General features: G+C 49.0%; 1 long non-coding RNA gene across 2 annotated transcripts in view; it reads left to right on the top strand.

The window, feature by feature from the left end:
- LOC119977216 overlaps window positions 1-16,926 on the top strand; it is a 94,316-nt gene extending 77,390 nt beyond the window's left edge. For both annotated transcript variants that reach the window (XR_005463140.1, XR_005463139.1), the window contains exons 2-3: window positions 1,804-1,898; window positions 16,775-16,926. This is a non-coding gene — a long non-coding RNA (uncharacterized LOC119977216). The remainder of the gene's footprint in view (window positions 1-1,803; window positions 1,899-16,774) is intronic.
- Window positions 16,927-17,362: the final 436 nt, after the last annotated feature.

Below are 17,362 nucleotides of genomic sequence, written 5' to 3'. Positions count from 1 at the left end.
CCTGTTAATGAAAGCCAACACACCATACGCCTTCTTAACAACCCTACCAACCTGGGTGGCAACTTTGAAGGATCTATGTACATGGACCCCAAGATCCCTCTGTTCCTCCACACTTCCAAGAATCCTGCCTTTTATCCTATGTTCAGCATTCAAATTCGACCTTCCAAAATGAATCACTTCACATTTATCTAGGTTGAACTCCATCTGCCACTTTTCAGCCCAGCTCTGCATTCTGTCAATGTCCTGTTGTAACCTGCAACAGCCCTCGACACTATCTACAACTCCACCAACCTTCGTGTCATTGGCAAACTTACTAACCCACCCTTCCACTTCCTCATCCAAGTCATTTATGAAAACCGCAAAGAGCAAAGGTCCCAGAACAGATCCCTGCGGGACACCACTGGTCACCGACCTCCAGGTGGAATACTTTCCATCCACTACCACTCGCTGTCTTCTTTCAGCCAGTCAATTCTGTATCCAGACAGCCAAATTTCCCTGTATCCCACGTGCTCTGACTTTCTGAATGAGCCTACCATGGGGAACCTTATCAAAAGCCTTACTGAAATCCATATACACTGCATCCACTGCCCGACGTTCATCAATGTGTCTCGTCACATCCTCAAAGAATTTAATGAGGCTTGTGAGGCATGACCTGCTCCTCACAAAGCCCTGCTGGCTATCCTTAATCAAACTATGTTTCTCTAAATAATCATCAATCCTATCTCTCAGAATCCTTTCCAGTATTTTGCTTGCCACAGACGTAAAACTGACTGGTCTTTAATCCCAGGGATTTCTCTATTCCCTTTCTTGAACAAGGGAACAGCATTCACCTCTCTCCAATCATCCGGTACTACTCCAGTGGAGAGTGAGGACGCAAACATCATTGCCAACGGCGCAGCAATCTCCTCCCTTGCTTCCCGTAGTAACCTTGGGTATATCCCGTCAGGCCCAGGGGACTTATCTATCCTGATGCTTTTCAAAATTTCCAGCACTCTTCCTTCTTAATATCAACCTGTTCGAACCTGGTTCACACTGTTCTCACTAGCAACAAGGTCCCTCTCTCTAGTGAATACTGAAGCAAAATACTTGATATGTAGTGTTTACCAAAGAACATAAAGCTATGTTGATTAACAAAGCTAATTTATTAACACTACTTACAACTTGTTTCGAACACCTTCCTAAGTACAAAGGTGCGAAATAAACTATGCCGAAACTATATCTACAGATCTCTTGAACAGAGGACTACTCTCTCTCTCTCACGTCTAAACACCTACCCAGAATCAAGGGTGTCACGTGATCTATGTGACTGCTCTTGATCACCATCTGGTGGTTAGACGTACTTACATAGAATTGTTAACTCTTCATTTACCATACAATATCTATATTGTCACACTCTCCACACCATCTTGACCTGGAAATATATCGCTGATTCTTCACTATTTCTGGGTCAAACCTACTCTCTTCCTAACAGCACCGTGGAGGTACCTACACCTCATGGACTGCAGCGCGATTGAAGAAGGCGGATCTCCACCACCTTCTCAAGGGAAATTACGGATGGGCAACAAATGCTGGCCTAGCCAACGATGCCCACATCTCCCTTGGAATAATAAAACAAATTGCTTTTCTATATTAAATACATTATACTCTCTTCCACCAACATGTAAGAGAACAGTTTTTGTGTGCAGCTCAATAATTTAAAGAAACTAACTCCAAACATTCTGTGCCTTAGATGTTATTCAGTTAGTTTCGTACAGATTTTGTCCCTTCACATAGGAAATAAAAACGAGTGTTTTGTTTTGGCAGGAAATGGAGATGGAGTGGATGGAAGTAAAACTTTAAGGAGACAGTAAAACTCTGCATTAGGCTTGACAAGATTCAGGTCCAGCATCAAAGAACCGGTAAGATGATAGGTTTATGGTGGCTATGAAGCTGCCTGTCATTGGCGTCTCCTTTTAAAGATCAAACTGTACCTCGCAGCAAAAGGCGACATTAAAGCCACCCTTATCTGTTGCACGTACTCTGATCTATTGTATTCCGACCCCCTCGTGTTATTCCTTTGAAAGTACCAAATGTTTTGCACTGCAGTGCCTCAGTCGTGTGTTCTAAAACCCTACATCCTGGGAAGTTCTAACGAGGCCGCCACATTACCTTATGAAAAATAGGACAATTTGCAGACTTTAGTCGTTGCGCTGCCTGAATGACCTGCAACCATAGCAACATTCAGTGACCAATAGATCCATGTTACTGGGACACTAATGAATATTTCATTAGCAAATGTAATTGTTTTTTGTGTTTTTAGTTTAAAGGGATATTTGACTGCCTTATAGGCTATTTCAGAATATTAAAAAAATTAAATGACTTGCACAAGGAGGAGTTATTATATTTGCCACAATAACATGGCAGTGCAGTGAGCACAGTGTTTAATGTTTCACTGGCCGTTTACATTTGAGGATTGCTGGATTCGAGCACAGAGACCGGAAAGAAACGGTCGTTTGGAAGCAAAATGAGGTTTAATGAAATACACAACTACACTTCTCCACTCCCCGAAGGTTTCTCCCACCTCGACCTATATTTAGGCCGGGGTTTGATACCCAACAGGCTTCCCTTGTCAAGGGGATTTCCCACCTCTTTAACGGGGAAGTTCATACTCTGCTGAGGTCATGGGGAACCTGATAGTCCACACTCCGTGATCTCTGTGAGGGTTGTAACACTCCTCCCCCTCCCCAAGTCCTGAATGGCGTCTGTCATGGCGGAATGTCGTGAAGGCCCTTTTGTTCGCTTCGCCCGGCCCTTATCCTCTGTGTGCAGTCGGCAGGTGTATACTCACGGGGATCAACGCTTCCAAGTGGAGCCCCGGGTGAGGCCCTCGTGGCTGCGTCCAGAAACCTGGCCTTCAGCAATCACCGGCGGCTGAGTTTCCATCTCCGTGTCTGCCTCTGAGTCTGCCTCCGAGGGTTCCTGGACCTGCAGAGCCTATGCCAGTGGCAATGGCGGGGGAGATGGGCTCCATGAGGACGGAGTCACCGGGAGTGCGTGGGCCAACTCTGGAACGCGACTGTAAATATGGTCCACCTGCCTGTTGGCCTCCCAGCCGTGTGCCCGTATTGTAAAAGAAACCAGCCCCATCTGAGTCAGCACTACGTCTGGGTTCCATGTGGCACTGTTACTGAAGTTCCGGGTAAACACTGTGATGCCCGGCAAAAACCCGGCACAGGGGCGTACGCCTGCCCAAGTCCACTTCGGCCTGATCCTGCCTGTTGCGGACTTTCCCGCCAATGTCCAGGAGCACTAAACTCAATTGTGTGCGAAGGTGGTGCCTCATGAGTAGTTCCGATGGCACAAACCCCATTGTGGTACGCGGCGTGGTCTGAAAAAAACCATAACGGGCTAAACTCTTCTCCAGGAATGCCCGTCGTCTGTTTCTACACCCCTGTTTAAAAGTCTGGACTGCTCGTCGGCCAACTTGAGGTTGGGTAATACGGTGCGGTGCGCACATGGCGGATCCCATTGTTCTGCAGAATAGAGCTGAACTTGGCATTGGTGAACGCTATTCCATTATCAGAGACAAGCATCTCCGGAATGCCGTGCACGCTAAACATTTGGCGAAGCCGCTTGACTGTGACGATCGAGGCTGTCGCCTGCATCCGGTGGGCCTCTATCCATTTAGGTTGTGCTTCAACAATTATCAGAAACATCCACCCCTGGAATGGCCCGACAAAGTCGACGTGAAGGCGGGACCAGGGCCTCCCCAACCACCCCACGGATGAAAGGGCACTGCCAGAGGAAATCGCTGATGCTCATGGCAAATGGCACACTGCTGGGCGAGGTTTTTTATGTCGGCGTCAATCCGGGCCACCATGTAGTTATGGGCCAACATTTTCATCTTCGAAACCCCAGATGCCAATTCTGGAAGTCCTGCAGAATGGGGTCACAACCTTTTTCTGGGACTACGACGCTGGCCCCCCTGAGGATGACGCCATCGTCAATGATGAGTTCCACAATTGTGGTCATGAAAGCCCTCAGATCGCCCGGCGAGGCGTGCTGCTGAGTCTTGTACAAAACGATATGCCTGACATGGGACAACTGTGGGTCCGTCTGCGACCTGGCCCTGATTCGGGATGCTATGATGGACAATAGCTATAACTTCGCTGGCTGAAGCGGGCATCGATGACCTGGTTGGGAAGGGGAGGTGACTCAAAGTGTCCACATAGGGAATCCTTGCCCCAGGGTGGTGCTCTAGTAACATACTCAAAGGCTGCCAATAGTAACGCCCAATACTGAATCTGTGTAGAAGTGTCGAGGGGAATTGTCCTGTCCTCTTTAAACAGCCCTAGCAAGGGCTATGGTCTGGGAGTACTGTGAAAGCGTGGCCAGAAATGTACGGGTGGAATTCCTTGACCGCGAATACCACGGCCGGCCCCTCCTTTTCAATTTTCACATAATTCCGCTCTGTCACGGCGAGCATCTGAGAGGCGAACACGATGGGTCGATCCGTACTGTCATCCATGCTGTGGGCCAAAACTGCACCGCAAGGTAAGTGAGCAGCAGCACTTTGGTGGGATCAAAATGGTTCAATAACGCCGAAGATGGCGGCCGCTTCTTCGCCTCTGAGAAAGCCGCTCATTGCAGCTGAGCCCATTCCCATGGCTGGCCTTCCTTCAACAATCGATGCAGGGGGGTCCAGCAGGGCCTCCAGGTTCGGGATGAATTTCCCACAATAAATAATCAGCCCCAAAAACGAATGGAGCTCAGTGGGTCCTTCCGGAACGAGGGCCTGCCAGATTGCCCGTACATTGCCCTTGCCCGGGTGGAGGCCGCGCTAGTCCACGTGGTAACCCAAGTACGTAACTTCAGCGATGTGGACCACACACTTTTCTCTGCGAAACCAAACCCCAGAGGTGGAAAAACACTGGAGGAACTCGGCTAGGTTCTGTAAATGCTCCTGGTCTGAGGCTCCGGTAATGAAAACATCTTCGAGGTAGGCCGCGTCGCGTGGTAGGCTCCATCATATATTTTCCATGCCCCGCTGGAAAATAGTGCAAGCCGACACGACACTGAAGGGTAACCGGGTATATTCATACAACCCGCGGTGCGTGTTCACTGTAACAAACCTCCAGGATCGCGAGTCCAAGACCAGTTGGAGGTAAGCATGGCTCAAATCCGGCTTTCTGGAAGTACAGCCGCCATTGAGCTTCATGTAGAAGTCTTGTAGACGTGGGACAGGTAAGGGTCCAAACAGGATCCTTGTTCAACATCATTTTATAGTCCACATGAAGACGAACGGAGCCATTGGGCTTCAATAATAATAGTAATGCTGTATGCGGTGCCTCACCAAGCCGCCAGGATGATGACCATTTGTCGCTTATCTCCAATTATGGCATTTGTTCAAAAACAATACTGTATCCGCTCCACATATTGGCCCCATTCATCCGCCCCTGCATCACAAGGTTCCAGTTTGCCAATGTGTGGCATGTCTGCCGGCTGTAAACCGGCCTCCTGAGGCCTTTGAAAGGTGGTCCGAGGTCGTAGAAACTGAGGCTGTTGGCCGCTCTACTTTATCCTCGTCGCCAGTGTGAGATTCGAGCACAGTGACCACAAAGAAACTGATGTTTGGAGGCAAACATGGTTTCATGAAATCCACAACTACTCTCCTCCACTCCCTGAAGGGTTCTTTCACCCCAACATACATTTAGGCCCAGTTTTTATACCCAACAGGCTTCCCTTGTTCAGGAGAATCCCCGCCCCTTTAACGGGGAAGTTCACACTCTGCTCAGGTCACGGGGAATGATAGTCCACACCCCATGACCTCTGTGTGGGCTGTAACAGAGATGCTGCAAGAGCCCATGGCATCCTGGGTAATTTGGCAAATTGGATCCAAAATTGGCGTAGTGGTAGAAGGCAGAGGATTATGGTTGAAGGTTATTTTTGTGATTGGAAGCATGTGTCCAGTTGTGTTCCGCAGGAGTCGGTACTGGGCCCCTTGATGTTTGTAGTGCACATCAATGATCTGAATGTGACTGTAGGAGGTATGATGAAGAAGTTCATAGATGATGCAAAAATTGGTGGTGTGGTAAATAGTGAGACCTGGTATTACAGGGCGATATAGATGGGCTGGTTCGATGGGCAGAACAGTGGCAAATAGAATTTAACCCTGAAAAGTGTGAGGTAATGTATGTTGAGAGGACTAACAAGACAAAGGAATACACAATGAATCGAAGAACCCTAGGAAGTGTCATAATATCCACTCATGTATATCATGAGATGCAGACAGGCAGTGATTGACACACAGGATAACCAATGAACACACACGACACAGAACAACCAATCACCAGACAGGACACCACCGCTATAAAGCCCACAGGGCATTAAGGCTCTCCCTCTCTCATAGGACACGGCTAGGGAGATAGTCGCAGTGCACAGGCCAATGAACATCATCACCATGTGATAGAAAGCTGGTCTGGTCAAGCCAGTAGGAGGTTATCAGTTAGGTTAATAGAGTGTCAACCCACAGCAGATTATGTACATCAATCAACAGGTTCAATAAAACAGTGTTGGACCATCTCCTGTGTCGGAAGCCTGTTTCTCGTTTTACTGCATCCAGTTACAGTCGATGTTAGACCAACACAGATAACACATCATGGTACCAGAGAGCTAGTAACTCTAACAAACTTAACTCGAGTGAATCTGCAATGACCAGCACGCAGCTATCCAGCAGCATGGAAAAGATCCAACCTCCTCCGCAACTCCGAATCTCCGGCAACCTCGGGGTCAACTGGAAACTCTTCAAACAGAAGTTCCTCCTGAAGATCAAGGCCTCCGGCCTTAAGGCAGCATCGGATGCCCGAAAGATCGCGCTGTTCCTGTCGACTGTGGGGGACCACGTCATCCACATCTATAACTCGCTCACGTTTGCCGATGGCGAAGACAAGACAAAGTTCAAGACAGTTCTGCTGAAATTCGACAACCACTGCGACATTGAGGTGAATGAAAGCTGTTTCTGGTTTTACTGCATCCAGTTACAGTCGATGTTAGACCAGCACAGATAACACATCAGGAAATACATAGGATCAGAGGGACCTTGGTGTGTGCCTGCCCACAGGTCCCTAAAATCAGCAGGACAGATAGATAATGTGGTTAAGAGGCATATGGGATACTTGCCTTTATTAGCCAAGGCATAGAATATAAGAACAGGAAGGTTACGATGGAGCTTATAAAATGCTGGTTAGGCCACAGCTAGAGTATTGTGTGCAGTTCTTATCACCGCACTATAGGAAGGAAGTGATTGCGCTGGAGAGGGTGCAGAGGAATTGACTAGGATCTTGCCTGGCTGGAGTGTTTCAGCTATGAAGAGAGACTGGTTAGGTTAGGGTTGTTTTCCTTGGGGCAGAGAACGCTGAGTGGGACCTGATTGGGGTGTATAAAATTGTGATGGGCATAGATAGGATGGGTAGAAAGGACTTTTCTCCTTAGCAAAGGGGTCAATAACCAGGGTACATAGATTTAAGGTAAGGGGCAGGAGGTTTAGAGGGGGGTGAGGAAAATATTTTTCACCCAGAGGGTGTTTGGAATCTGGAACTCGCTGCCTGAAAGGATGGTCGAGGTGGGAACCATCACAACATTTAAGAAGTATTTAGATGAGTGCTTGAAATGCTATAGCATACAAGGCTACGAATCGCTTGCTGGAAAATTGTATTCGAATGTTTGATGGTTGGTATGGAGACAATGGGCTGAATGGCCTCTTTCTGTGCTGTCTATTCTCTACATTGCAACAGCTATGCCACTTAAAAACAAAAAAGGTACTTTGGGACGCCCTGATATCATGATGAATGGTTGCAATATAAATGTAAGTTCTTTTTTTTTCTCCTTCACTGTGCTTAAGATATAGAAAAACTATCTTTGCAAGCTCACCCCATTCTATGGCTTAGCTGCAAGCAATCAGCCCTTCTCTCCACCTTCTGAGAGAGAGAGAAAGAGATACAAATGACACAGAGCTGTAGCCAAATCTAGAGATTTGAGTTGAAGACTCTTCAGTGATCGAAGTACAGGAGGACCCAGACTCACTAATTATTTTATGCACTCTTACTTTCCATTAGCCATGATAATCTTATTTACCGAGAAATCCAATCAGCGCCTACTTGAAGGCCCTTAAGCTCCCCTTCGGCACAGCCCTGATTCACACACGATATGAAATGAAAATCGCTTTTTGTCACAAATAGGCTTCAAATGAAGTTACTGTGAAAAGCCCCAGTCGCCACATTCCGGCGCCTGTTCGGGGAGGCTGGTACGGGAATTGAACCCGCGCTGCTTGCCTGCTTTGGTCTGCTTTAAAAGCCAGCGATTTAGCCCAGTGTGCTAAACCAGCCCCATTGATCATCTCATACAAAAAGTAAAACTTTCAGCCATTCAATTTCATGCCCTCCTTCCCCATCTCATATGAATAGCAAGCTTTATGATGCCTGTGACTTTAACAATCTAAAAGATTTGGATTAATTCGCCTCTAAATCCAGGTCCATTAAATCCAATGTTAGTGGATGGGCAGAAGGCTGTGATTTGGCATGGAAGGGTATGAGATCATGTATTTTTGCAGGGGCAAATGGGAGCATAGATGTCATGGAAACATGTGGAGGTAGAAGTGGATGAAGAAAACTCCATAGAGATTCAGATGTTTTATTTCCTAAAAATCCAATTATAGGTAGATAAAGCCGTAAAAAAGTCTAAGCATTTTGGGTTTCATAATTAGGCGGCTAAAGTATAAGAGAAAGGAATACTGATTAATTTGTAGAAAACGTAAGTTAGACCATAATCAGGGTGCTGTATACAGTTTCAGTTCTCCATTATCGAAAGGATATTAAAGCTATGAAGACTGTACAGAGTAAATTCACCAGGAAGGTCCCAAGGGCTGGAGTCTAAGTTGCTGAGCTAAGTTGGTGGTATGGCTGTGGAAATCTGTCATTGGCTTAACACAGTCATTGCATTGACACATTGGGTGTGATCTACCGGCCGTGTTGCGCCTGAAAAGCAGCGTGGCGCGGCCGATAGATGCCGGAAGACCCCTTGTCCGGGATCTACCTGGCTTGCGAGATGTAACGCGATCTTACGAAACTTTGCGATGTGAATCCTGCTCTTTGTGGGGGGGGGGGGGGGATCACGTTTTAGCAAATCTGCTAGTCTCACCCTAATATGCATTGCCGCAAACTACCGAAGGCGTGGGATCTAACCCTTTCTCCGTCTTGGAGATCTCGGATGAATGCCGTCAGTGCTGGTTTTCACAAATGGGGACCAGATGGAACAGCGTTCACGGGGGGGGGGGGGTCTTTCATGGGGGCCTCTGGGCAGGTTGGCAAGCTGGCATCTTCCCCACGCTGCGGATCGTTGCCCTGAGTGGGTGCAGGGGGGTGTGGCCTGAAGACCACTTATAGGTGAGTTGGTGCTTTGGGAGATTTTGGGGCTTCCCCGCTGAGGCCCCATAATATCTGCATGAGCGTTCAATAGCTCTGAGCAGCGGGAAACACCCAGCTAAACGCTCACTCGGGAAGTCTACTCCCGTTTGGGTAAATCTCATCTATCCTTTCCAACCCGTTTGGTTTTGCCAGCGTGATGGTGAGCCCAATCAGCAAAGGTGAAATTCGATTGTCTCTGGAGTTGGGAACAGAACACAGAAAGTGACAGAATAGAATGCACAGGCTGGGGGGATGCACCTGGGTTTAGTGACGCCTTACTGGATGTCATGCTCCAGGCTGTAAGAGCCAACAGGGACATGCGGCCTTCTAATGACAGGAGGAAGAAGCCTGCCAGCGAAACCAAGAGAGGGTGGTTGGGTGAAGTGGAGGAGGTCAGCAGCAGGAGCGTGCTTCCATTTTCGAGGATTCAATGTTAAAAACAACTTCATGGCCTAAACAGGGAACATGAGCGTTGTGGCACATTCCTGATGTTGTATCATGCCAATCCTACACTCTGCCTACTCTACCCCAGGACCTCACTCCTCAGACTAACTTACTTTACGGATGCACCTGTCCTCTCTGTCTATGTACTTCTAAAATCTGTCCGTCACCACTGACAATCCCCCTCATCTTTATGAAATGTCATGCTTCTCCTTTGTAGTTTTCCCTCATTACCCTTGAAATGAGTGACATGCTCAGTTATTTCAGAGGGCAGTTAAGAGTCATAGATTCATAGAGCATACAGTGCAGAAGGAGGCCATTCAGCCCATTGAGTCTGCACCGACCCACTTAAGCCCTCACTTCCACCCTATCCCCGTAACCCAATAACCCCTTCCTAACCTTTTTGGTCATTAAGGGCAATTTAGTATAGCCAATCCACCTAACCTCCACGTCTTTGGACTGTGGGAGGAAACCAGAGCACCCAGAGGAAACCCACGCAGACATGGGGAGGACGTGCAGACTCAGCACAGACAGTGACCCAGCAGGGAATTGAACTTGGGACCCTAGCGCTGTGAAGCCACAGTGCTAACCCCTTGTGCTACCGTGCTGCCCAAACCACACTGATGATAACTTTCAATTCCAGATTTTTATTAATTGAATTTAAGTTCTGGCGTGTTATTCACCCTGGGGTAACACGGACTGCAACATGACGCAGTTAAACAATAAAGGGTTCTGCGCTGTGAATTATAAAGGCACCTTTTCTAATCCAGGGGAGAAACAACCTTTTGAAGAGTCTGAGGAAATAAGCAGGAATTTGGATTAATTCTGCCTCCCCACTCCCTGGGCCTCTTTCTCCTCCTTTCTCCTCCCTCCCCCTTTCTCCTCCTTTCTCCTCTCTCCCCCTTTCTCCTCCCTCCCCCTTTCTCCTCCCTCCCACTTTCTCCTCCCTCCCCCTTTCTCCTCCCTCCCCCTTTCTCCTCCCTCCCCTTTCTCCTCTCTCTCTCTCACATTCTCTTCATCCTGCCCTTTGTTCCAGAGCTATTTGATCCCCCTGTGCACTGGCACAGATTTATAGTGCGGTTTAGGTTCTGTGTTTACCCCAGGTGTGGGGGCGGGGAAAAGAGGGAGGGTTCGGCATTCCTCAGGGGCACTGCATTGAACCACCCCCACCCCCCCTCCCAAATCATCCTCCATCTAACCTCATCCATCCCTCTTTTCCCCCACCCCCCCCCACCCATACCCCCACACCCCTACCCCCCCACCCCTACCCCCCCACACCCCTACCCCCCTCCCCTACCCCCGTCCAACGCTGCAACCCCCCCAACACCGCAACCCACCCCCCCAATGCTGCAACCCACCCCCTACCCCCCCCAACTCCGCAACCCACCCCCCCAACGCCGCAACCCACCCCTCCAACGCCGCAACCCACCCCCCCAACGCCGCAACCCACCCCCCCACCCTCCCCCAACGCCGCAACCCACCGCCCCCCCCCCCCAACGCCGCAACCCACCCCTTCCCCCTCCAACGCCGGGCGACGTTGATGATGTCGCCCAACATCAACCAACGCGTCACTTCCGCAGCGCGTGAAACTGACGCGTATAGCATCAGTCCGCTGCTGGCCCTATCGGGAACGGAGATTTAGGGCTTAAAAGCAGGCCCCGACGCCGGAGTCACCGGCTCCGCTTTTGCACGCCGGTAATGGGCGTCACATAGGTCTTCGGTGAATTTCGCCCAATGTCTTTAATCTTACACAGGCCCTTCAAGTATCCTGTAAGAGGTGGTGTAGGAGGAAACTCTGAGGGTGCACCATTACAGGACTCATGCAGATTGTGCACCAGCTCAGACAGTCAGATACAATGTTCAGCTGCAAGTTCTGGTCTTCAAAACTGACCGAATCTGCAGTTATATCCGAAATTGGTACCTGTTGGATGTGATAGATTTTATATTGGCAAACCTTTGTCACGGTCCATAATGACCTGAATCTTACTCAGGCACAATGGAGCTCACTGGCTGCACTTCAGTTCCTTTACAAAGCCCCACCCCCCCAGAAGAGAGTGAAGGTGGGAGCATCTGCATTAAAAATACTCCATACAATATCTGAAATTAGACTTCATTTCAGTTGAGAACATGTAGAGAGCTGTAGAAGCTGGGTCATTAACTATGTTCAAGACTGAGATCTTTAATCAGTCAGGGAGTCAAGGTTTATAGGGATAAGGCAGGAAAAGTGGAGTTGAGGACTATCGTATCAGCTGTGGTCTGATTGAATGGTAGAGCAGACTCAATGGGCTGAGTGGCCTACTTTTTTCTCCTACATCTTCTGGACTTATCAGTGAGCGTGAAGCTGAAATGTCATGAAGTGTGCTGCTAGAGTAGGGTATCAAACAAATTGGTTTTCGAGCACTTGAATATCAGGTGGGTATCTTCCACCCAAGTGATACTGCCAAAAATTACAGTTTAATTGCACCTGAATACGATAATGGAAATGATTGAACAAAATGATGCAGTTCATTAGTTTTTTTGACCCCCCGCCGGGTCAGAGAATCGCCAGGGGTCGGCGTGAATCCCACCCCCGCCGTTCTCCAAATTCTCCGGCCCCCCAAAAATCGGCCCACGTGAATCGCGCTGCCCGCCTTGGAGAATGGCGGGGACCGGCACGACTCAATGGGCCCCGGGGCTGTCCGAATTCTCCGGCCCGCGATGGGCCGAAGTCCCGCCCATTTTTTGCCAGTCCTGCCGGCGTAAATTGGAGTAGGTCCTTACCGGCGGGACCTGGCGGCACGAACGGGCTCCAGGGTTCTTGGGGGGGGGCGCGGGGGGATCTGGCCCTGGGAGGTGCCCCCACGGTGGACTGGCCCACGATCGGGGCCACCGATCCGCCAGCGGGCACTCTATTGTTCCGAACCGGCAATGGCGGACTGCTACAGCCCTCTGCGCATGCGCGGGGATGACGCCAGCACACGCTGGTGCTCCCGCGCATGCGCCAACTCGCGCTGGCCGGCTGAGGCCCTTCGGCGCCGGTTGGCGTGGCGCTGATAAGGGGCTGGTTTAGCTCACACGGCTAAATCGCTGGCTTTTAAAGCAGACCAAGCAGGCCAGCAGCACGGTTCGATTCCGCAACCAGCCTCCCCGGACAGGTGCCGGAATGTGGCAACTAGCGGCTTTTCACAGGATCTCCATTGAAGCCTACTCGTGACAATAAGCAATTTTCATTTCATTTTCAAGCCCCTTTCCCGCCGGCCAGCGGGGCGTAAACCACTCCGAGGCAGGCCTAGCCCCTGAAGGTGCGGAGTATTCCGCACCTTTGGGGCAGCCCAACGCTGGAGTGGTTCACGCCTCTCCGTCCCGCCGGAGTTGCCCTCCCCGCCGATTACGGCAGAATCCCGCCCAGAGTATCCAATTTTTTTTTTCCAATTAAGGGAAAATCCACCTACCCATCTTTTAGGGTTGTGGGGGTGAGACCCACGCAAACACGGGGAGAATGAGCAAACTCCACACAGACAGTGACCTAGGGCCGGGATCAAAACCAGGTCCTCAGCACCGTGAGGCAGCAGTGCTAACCACTGTGCTGCCCTTGATGCAATTCATTAGCTCCACCCACCCTTAACTTCCCAGATACCTTTTTCAACCTCATGCACATGTTGACAACATGGGGAGAATTATAAAGCAAAAATATCGCATTGTGCCTTTGGAAGTCACACAGATACTTGTTACATACTTATTTAGGCCATCCTAGCAAGTGTTAATTTCTTCCAATCTTTGGTCTGACTCCAGTGAATGGGGAGCTTACTGCTTTGCCTTTGTCAAGAAGCTGATCCCTTATCATGAAAAATAAAACAGCACCTTGAGGTCCACTTCCTCACGTTGAGATCTACCTGCATCCAGCTGTGATCATCTGATGATGGAAATTGCTGATGCAATTCTGTGCACTACCACATACTGACACTCTGGATGTGTTAGTAAACCACTGACAGGAGTGTGAATGTTAATGTTTCTATTTCTGGTAGCATGGAGGAGGAAGGGTGTCAGAATCTCATGTTGAGAGGAATACTGATTATGAAATGCGTTTTATTTTTACATTAAGCAGTATGATTCAGCAAGTTTATGTTGATGGGCAGATTCCCAAGCAATATTTTGATTGAGGGCCGTTCACCGAAGTAATATTGCTGAGCGATGAGATGTAAGTCTGTACTTACATTTCCATTGCCACTGAAATCGGATTTGGGTTCTGCCATTGTGCGCAGTTGTCAACTGGAAGTTTGCACCCAAACCCAAGCGATAGAACTATTGTAATTGGGCAGTTAGATGCTGGAATATAACCTCCAAATATCATTCTTCCGTTAATATCATTCTTCTGTTTTCATTTGCCAAAATAATAATCATTTATTGTCACAAGTCGGCTTCAATGAAGTTACTGTGAAAAGCCCCTAGTCGCCACATTTCGGCGCCTGTTCGGGGAGGCGGGTACGGGAATTGAACCCCGCTGCTGGCATTGTGCTGCATTACAAGCCAGCTGTTTAGCCCACTGTGCCAAACCAGCCCCTACGTGCTAAACCAGCCCCAAAATAGGAGAGAGAAAATAAATCATATATATTTCTAAATTTCTAAATCACGAATTAAGTCGCAATTGTGTCCAATGCTGAGCATCGTATTTTAAGAAGAATGTCAAGGTCTGGGAAAAGTACAACAGAGATTTAGCAAAATGGAACCAGGAATGAGGGGCTTCAGTTGTGCTGGGAAACCAGATGAGCCGGGATCTTTCTCTTTCAAGCGGCTAGGAGTAAAGGGAGGTTTAATAAAAGGATTCAAAATTATGAGGGGCTTTGATAGAATAAATAGGAAGAATTTTGGCCGGGATTCTCCCCTACCCGGCGGGGCGGGGGGTCTCGGCATAGCGGAGTAGAGCCAACCACTCCAGAGTCGGGCCTCCCCAGAGGTGCGGAATCCTCTGTACCTTTAGGGGCTAGTCCCGCGCAGGAGTGGTTTCCGCCACGCCGACTGGCACCAAAACCGGCGCCAACGGCCTTTGGCACCCGCTGCCGGGGCTGGCCGAAAGGCGTTCGCCAGTCCGCGCATGCGGCGGTGCATCAGCAGCCGCTAACGTCACCACCAGCGCATGCGCGGTAGGGGGGGTCTCTTCCGCCTCCGCCATGGTGGAGGCCGTGGCGGCGGCGGCGGAAGAAAAAGAGTGCCCCCACGGCACAGGCCCGCCCACCAACCGGTGGGCCCCGAACGCGGGCCAGGCCACCATGGGGGCACCCCCCAGGGTCCGATCGCCCCGCACCCCCCCAGGATCCTGGGGGCCCGCTCGCGCCAGCACCAGAGGTGCTCCAATTCCCGCCGGCAGGAGAGGCCTGACAGCGGCGGGGCTTCGGCCCATCGCAGGCCGGAGAATCGCCGCAGGGGGCACGCCGATCGGCGGGGCGTGATTCCCGCTCCCGCCGATTCCCGGGTGGCGGAGAATTCCGGCCACAGCGGGGGTGGGATTTACACCGGCCCCGGGCAATTCCCCGACCCTGCGGGGGATCGGAGAATTTTGCCCATTGTTTCCACCAGCCTGAGGTTCGGCAATCAGAAGATTACCAGATTTAAGGTAATTTCCAAAAGAACCAGAGGAATGATGAGGAGAATTCTTTTTACACAGCAGGTTGCCTTGCTCTGGAACGCACTGCCTGCATGGGTGGTGGAAACAGATTCGGCAGTAACTTTCAAAAGAAAATTATCTAATACTTGCAGGGGGAAAAATTGCAAAGCCATGGAGAAGGAGCAAGGGAATGATATTAATTAGATAGCTTTTCAAAGAGTCAATAAAAGCGCAATGGGCTGAATGGTCTCCTTCTTTGCTGTATGTTTTAACGCTTCTATTATATAAATTTATTATATAAATTTATGAGATCCAAGTTGGATCAGGCCCTGATTGAAGGCCAAAGCTAGTGAAGCAGTACATTCAAAAGGGGCATTAATGGAAGGAGAGGTGGATTAGAATTGTACCCTTGACTGTATTATGTCTACAGCTTGTGTACCATCTGCCAGACTTCCAATTGTTTAACAAAAATGATGGCAAATATGTAAGTTAACTTTTGTTCTCACCTGAGCAGTCAGTGTGTACATTCAGGTTTGAGTATTCATGTCACTGGCAACAAAATTTGGGACTGGATTATGCTTGAATACCACCTTCCTCGCCCCCATGTCCTGGCACAGGGAGTAGAGATGATTTAAGGTGTATAAAGATAGGTCTGGAGATTGTGTTGGTAAAGATATTGATCGTGATGCCTCAGCCTTAAATTAACTTGCCATGCCGAGAAACCAATGACCTGGCCCTCAGCTTTCAGGGAGATTTGTTTATATTAAATTTAATGAAAGAATAGATAGATTAATAAAACGTTATCACCTAATCTCCCTGCTTTCCTGTACTGTACTGTGAGATCACTGGTTTTCTTGCGGGTGTATGTGGAGGTATATTATTTTAACAATCATTCTTCTCATTATCTCTCACCCTTTCCCGAAGGTGCTGACTCTTCCCGGAGCACTATTTCCAAGGCACTGACAGATCTCCAATACCTTATTTATTAAGTTTGAGCCTGTACTGATCGTTGACCAGATATTTGACGACGGATGGTGCGACGAATGGAGGATTTTAGGAATATTGGATTCTAAATATTGAGGCAATTTAAGCTTTAACAGCCTGGGGTTAGAGTATGTTTGACTGCAGTGGTCATGTTTAAAAAAAAAAGAATTCTGTTTTTCAGGGCCTGGGTGCTTTTAGCAGCCAGAAGGTGAAATTGTCCAACAGGAATGTGTTTGTCAATCTGAGATAATGCACTGTGGTTTGTCTGGGGACGGTCCCTGGGGAGCTAATGTGCTTTCATTCCCTGGAAAGTTAATTTGTTTTTCAGCTTGGTGAGACGCTGTCATTGCTGGGTGGAGCTAAGAGATTCAGAGAGAGATGTTTGAGAAAACTTTTGGGAGAAGAGTTGGAGTCTGGCCCGGCTACCACAGAATCCGCAAGTAAAGGCAGTTTTGTTTCTCAGTGGGATGGTTTAAAAAAGTGTAATAATATTTCAAAGCAGAGGGGTCTTGGTTCTGAAGACAAGGAAGAGGCTGAGACAACCCAGTTGAAGCAGCTATTTGATGATATTCAGCCAGAGTCTGAAGGGGTCTACAAGCTCAATGGGCCAAATGGCCTTCTTCTGCACTGTCGGGGTTATGTGGGATTCTATGATTCCTATTGTGACTCCTGGATTACAGCAAAGTGGCTGGCCATTAACTGCTCTCACAAGGCAATTCGACAACACATGCTGACCTTGCCAAAGATGCCCCATGAATGAATTTAAAAAGCACGCATTCCTTACTTTCAATTCTCCCCTGACCACAATCCAAACCATCTCTCCTTTACATTTCAGATGCTGGAAATCACTGGAGGGAGAGGAAGGTTCGGGAGACAGACGAGCAGACAATGCCAAGAAATCTTACAACGCAGCCAA

Source organism: Scyliorhinus canicula, chromosome 1 (assembly GCF_902713615.1).
Source record: "Scyliorhinus canicula chromosome 1, sScyCan1.1, whole genome shotgun sequence".
Taxonomy (NCBI): domain Eukaryota; kingdom Metazoa; phylum Chordata; class Chondrichthyes; order Carcharhiniformes; family Scyliorhinidae; genus Scyliorhinus; species Scyliorhinus canicula.
Note: the sequence above shows the minus strand (reverse complement) of the source record. Positions and strands in the feature narration are given on the sequence as shown.